Below are 6,000 nucleotides of genomic sequence, written 5' to 3' on the forward strand. Positions count from 1 at the left end.
AGGACAGAGTAGGAAAGACACTAGAACTTATAGGCACAGGAAGGAACTTCCTGAATAGAGTCCCAGGGGCACAACAAATAGGGGAAAGACTCAACAAATGGGACTACTACAAATTAAAAAGTTTCTGCACAGCTAAGGTCATAGCCACCAAAATAGAAAGACAGCCAACGATATGGGAAAGGATATTTACCAGCACAGCAACAGACAAAGGCCTGATATCTGTCATCTACAGAGAACTCAAAAAACTAAGCCCCTCCAAGCCCAATAAACCTATTAGGAAATGGGCAAAAGAGCTAAAGAGAGACTTCACAAGAGAAGATATAAAAATGGCAAAGAAACACATGAGGAAATGCTCAACATCCCTGCTAGTAAAGGAAATGCAAATAAAAACAACCCTGAGATACCACCTCACCCCAGTTAGAATGGCCTATACTCTGAACTCAGGAAACAACAAATGCTGGAGGGGCTGTGGGGAAAGAGGAACCCTTCTCCATTGTTGGTGGGAGTGCAAATTAGTACAACCACTTTGGAGAACAGTATGGAGGTTTCTCAAAAAGCTCAATATAGTCCTACCCTATGACCCAGCCATACCACTCCTAGGCATCTATCCTAAACAGCAAAACCCAAGATATCAAAAGGACATTTGTACTTCCATGTTTATTGCGGCACAATTCACAATAGCCAAAATATGGAAACAACCCAGATGCCCCTCCACAGATGAATGGATCCAAAAAATATGGTACTTATACACAATGGAATACTACATAGCAATTAGGAATGGTGAAATATTGTTATTCGCAGGGAAATGGTCAGAACTCGAACAAATAATGTTGAGCGAGACAAGCCTAGAACACAGAAAACAAAGGGGCATGATCTCCCTGATATATGACTGTTAACAAAGGGAGATGGAGAGACAGTAGAGACCAAGTCTGTGAACACTGTATATGTGCTTGATACATTGTAAATTGCATATGGGTCTACCTGACCTAGACAAGGGATGGAAAAACAGGTTGTAAGATATCACAAGAAATGTACACACTGCCCCTATGTAACTGTACCCTCGGTGCACAACACCTTGTAAAAAAATTTTTTTTTGCTTAATTAATAATAAAAAAAATTAAAAAAAAAAAAAAAGATTGTTAGCAGTGCCTAGCTATTCCATCCTACAACCAACACTGCACCAGAAGAGTGGGCAATTAATGCTTTGAAGGGAAGCCAAGAACTCTGTTCTGAATTATCTAACTACAGAAATAACAGCACTGGCAGGTGAAGCTATGGAAGAACTGGTAGGATACCCTTTACAATCATACTATCCACCTTTTAAAGTACATAAATTCATAAATGAGTCTTGCTGTCTGCCTCCACATGCAGGCTTTGTCAGAGAAAGTTTTCATTTGATATCTACTACTAGAATTAAATTGATTTTTGAACTAATTCAGAACATAATCTTAACTCAGAAAATAATCTTTAATAATTTAAACATATGTAAGTCCTTCAAGGAAAGCAAGAAGGGAAATGCCAGGCAAGTTTAACTCTACTAAGTAGTAGAACAATCTACAAAATGAACTTCACATTAGTAGGAAAGTGTGAAACTAACCAGCTAGACCACAACAAAGATTTTCAGAGACCCTATTTCTTGTCCTTAGCCTTATTACTTTTAATTAGAAGATATGGAAACATGGCTAAGACATGAAAGAAAGTATCAGCAGAAGTTTACCTGAAAAGAGAAAGCAATTTCATTGAAAAAGGTTTTTCGCTGGCCATTTGGAACTTTCAAGTTTCTAAACAGAACAGGCTTGGGCACTTAAAACTGCTCTGAAAAGGTAGCTAGTTCCAACAGATTTTTTCTCTCTTGTCAAGAGAGCTCTTTAACACATGCCAGCAGGCTGTATATATTTCACTTCAGTTGTAGGCAGTGGCAGTCCTGCTGCAGTGATGGTATGGTGAGCTCACGACAAGGCAGCAGGCCAACCTCAATCTCCAATACACTTCAAATATAGATGCAATCACATGGCTGCAGCAGAGACACCTGGACTCTATATCAATAACTGCACTGCTGTCATCTACACCACGGAGCTCTGGGTTGCCACTGGAGACCAAGAACTGGTTCAGGTCAGAAACCCTATCATACCCAGTGCCTAGGAGACCACTGAGCCTTACAAAGCTCTAATGATGCCTTCTTACAGAGTCACTGGGTAACTATGCAGGAAAAAAAAATAAGGCAAACAACAAAATAATCTTCATCCTGCCCTCCTTCCTAACAGCAAGCAGATTTACAGGCAATGCTCTGCATGAAAAAATAAAGCATAAACAAATTCATATAACTTTTGTCTGAAAAGCTTCAGGGCCTAATACCCTAAAAGTAGAGTTATTAAACAAAATAGGTAAAAGCAGTAAGGATTTTTTTCATTTTTTGCTATTGTTAGAAATGGCTCTGGGTAACACATCCTCCTATGTGTCACATAGGAATAAGGACACCAACTCAAAAGGAACTCAAGGCAAGAAACTCTGCAGAAGGGTGCTCCAGAGCCAAAAATCTGGCAAGCAGAGCAGAACAGGCAGGCTGCTCACTTTCACCCTTAATCCAGCAGCTCTGTCCCTCTGCTCATATTCACAACCTGCACAATGATGTTGCTTAATTAATGGGATATAACTTAATTAATACTTACGGAACTTCTATTAGGATTTTTTTTTTTTTGCCAGTCCTGGAGCTTGAAATCTGTGCCTGGGCACTGGCTCTGAGCTTCTTTTGCTCAAAGCTAGCACTCTACCACTTGAGCCACAGAACCACTTCTGGCCTTTTCTTTTCTTTCTTTATTTTTTTTTTTGCCAGTCCTGGGGCTTGAACTCAGGGCCTGAGCACTGTCCCTGGCTTCTTTATGCTCAAGGTGAGCACTCTGCCAACTTGAGCCACAGTGCCACTTCTGGCCTTTTTCTATATATGTGTTGCTGAGGAATCAAACACAGGGCTTCATGTATATGAGGCAAGCACTCTTGCCACTAGGCCATATTCCCAACCCCACTTCTGGAGTTTTCTCTTTATGTGGTACTGAGGAATCAAACCCTGGGTTTCATGCATGCTAGGCACACACTCTACGAGTAAGCTACATTCCCAGCCATAATAAGAGTTCTAAAGTGATGCATGAAATAGATGAAACTAAAATGTAATGAGCAAGGGCACCTATGAGCACCATTTAAGACCCAAAGCAGACCTTACCAAGCACTGTTGTGTAAATCTTAGAAGTTCACAATTATATACAAATACCTTCTCTCTCTGTTTTGTCTATAAAATCAGATTTGTTGTCCCCAAAGAATACAATTTTAATGTAACAAGCCCTGTATTCAGTAGTTACTTATTTACTGTTATAACCTTATGAGCATTTTTTTTCTTATATTTACTTCTTTTGGGACTGGTGGGATTTCTCTATGAACCCCTTTTATTCACTCGGATTGAATAGGGATACCCTCTATCCAACAACCAGTGGTCATTGGAGTCAGGGGTTCCAGGAAGTAAATTTAGGAGGGTAAGTTAGGGGTAGTGAAGAGAATAGAGTAAAATGAAAGGAGGGTGATGTTTTTGGTTTAGTTTCAGGGAAGTGGAAAGGTGGAGAAGAGTAGAATCCATACAAAGAATGACATTAAAATGATAGACAATAAAGAGACAAAAGAAAAGAGCAAAGGTGTTAGTCAAAGGAAAGTAATCTTAAAGAAAGAAAATGTGAAAAGAGACTCAAAGAAAAAAACAGGAAATCAAACACACAAAACACAAAGAATTACCACAAAAAACAATGAAACAAACAAATAAAAACAGAAAGCAAAAACCAAATGACAACTCAAAAATAAAAAATTAAAAAGTTTAGAAAAGGTTCAAAACAATGGAGTATTCCTTGTTTGGGTGGACTCTCTCCAGTGTATGGTTTCCTTGCGATGGTCTACAGTCTATTTTCCTGCTGCTTGGCTGGTTTGATATGCTTTCAGTTTGCAGGGGGTGGATCTGCTCTGACCCTCCTTCCCTGTTAGTTAAAACCTGGGAAATCTGTGCTTTGCAGAGCTTGCAGGTAGGACTTGGGTGTCCTCAGTACATGGGGGACTCTGAGCAGTCTCAGGAATTGTGACTCCTCCCATCTGCTATGGGGCCCACTGCCTTTAACACCTGGCTCTCAATAGGCTTTGGACTCAACAGGGTGGGGTGCCTCCAGCCTTGTTTACCTGACTGATAGTTGCTTGTCCCAGGGGATGTTCCTCCCTCCTGGGCAGGGCAACCTTCTCCTGGGCCATGGTGGCTGTGGAATTTAGCTCTGTTTGCTGGTCTGAATTTTCCTACCTCTGAAATGGGACCATTTATCTGAATTGGGAACTGTTTACTCTCCTGCCTGATTGTTCTGTGCCACCAGTACCTGCTCGTCACTTTTGGTTTGATTTTAGAAATACCAGCTACTGGAGAGTCAACAGCCACAGCGTTGTTGGGGTGGGGCAGGGTGTGGCACGGCACCTCTGGCTGAGTATTTTACCTGAGTCTGTGAGCCTAGGCCCAGGAATGATACTCCTGCTTGGGTGGCGGTTGCTCTCTGGGCCTGAGCTGGCTCTCACAGTTCAGTCACTCTTGCCCTTTTCAGAGATGACCCCTTTGTCCTCACTTTCCCCTGGCCTGCCTTATTTCCAGTCTTGTCTGACTGGGTCTATGCCAGTGTGAAAGATGGCACTTTGCTCTGACAAAGGGGGAAGGGTATCTTCCAGAGCTGCTCTGTGGATGTGAGTGAGAATGTCTTTTGTGGGTTACTCATGTTTTTTCTGTGATTTAGGACCATCTGTGCTCAGCCTGAGATCTGTGTCTGTCTGCTGCTCTCTGGAGGATTTATTCCTGATTACAATTGTGTGCTTTAGGTGCACAGAATACTGGGTGCTGGGCAGGTGCCGCAATGGCATGGTGGCATAGTGTGACACTCAAATCTGTGTTTTCAGGCCAGCAAAGTCGATTTTTCCTTTCTTGCCAGAATACCTATACTGTTATAACTTACTTGGACTGTCTTTCTGGGAGTAAAAGTTTCTCTGGAGTGAACAAACTGGGATGTCAGAGGGAGCTTAGCTAGGGCTCTATTGCTCCTCCTCCCTTCAGCTTGACTTTTTCACCATCTCTCTACTCTGTTGGTATATATCTTATTTCATTTGATATTCTATGCAATTTTGTTTGATTATATCCTTCAATATCACTGAATTTTATTAGGCTTCATTGTTTTTCCTCTCTTTTTATTTCATGTTATCCCCATGACATATCAGTTTTGTGCATGATATGTTTATGTCTTCACACTTCTGTGAGACAAAAGCAGGAAGGCTCTGCTCATGAGGATTTGACATCATCATTTGATGACAGCTGAAAAGAATTTTGAATTGCTCATAGGTATTTATCCTATTTACTATTTTATTTAAGGTAAGTGGGTAGAATTTTCAATGTATGAGGATTTTATAGGACATGATCAGGGGTGGGGTGGTCGTCGTATGAGGATGAAGGTGATTACAAGAATGAGGGTGCCAGGATAGCCAGAGTTCATACCCGAAAGCTCTAGGGTAACATAAAAAAGGTATCATGTCAGAAATTTGAGGAAAACATCACTTTGCCTTCTGTTATACATAAAAGAATGTGCCGGTACTTGGTCATGGTCATTCCTGTTTATTCCACAGAATGAGAAATACCAACTTGGTTTCACTTGGGTGAAACCAGGTGCTCACACAGACATATGAATATATATATATATATATATATATATGAATATATATGTATATGAATATATATATATATAAATATATATAATATATATACATATATATGCATGGAAATATGTAATTGTTCTTTGACTGTAATCTAAATGTCAATTGATTGATTTGAAATCTTTCCATTCCAATGAGTCTTAAGATCCAGAATTAGCAGGTATGTATTAGCAGTATGGATGGAGAACAGTCACCACAGGGGAATAGAGGATCATTTTATTTCTTTTTCTCTGG

This window comes from Perognathus longimembris, chromosome 18 (genome assembly GCF_023159225.1).
Source record: "Perognathus longimembris pacificus isolate PPM17 chromosome 18, ASM2315922v1, whole genome shotgun sequence".
NCBI classification, from domain to species: domain Eukaryota; kingdom Metazoa; phylum Chordata; class Mammalia; order Rodentia; family Heteromyidae; genus Perognathus; species Perognathus longimembris.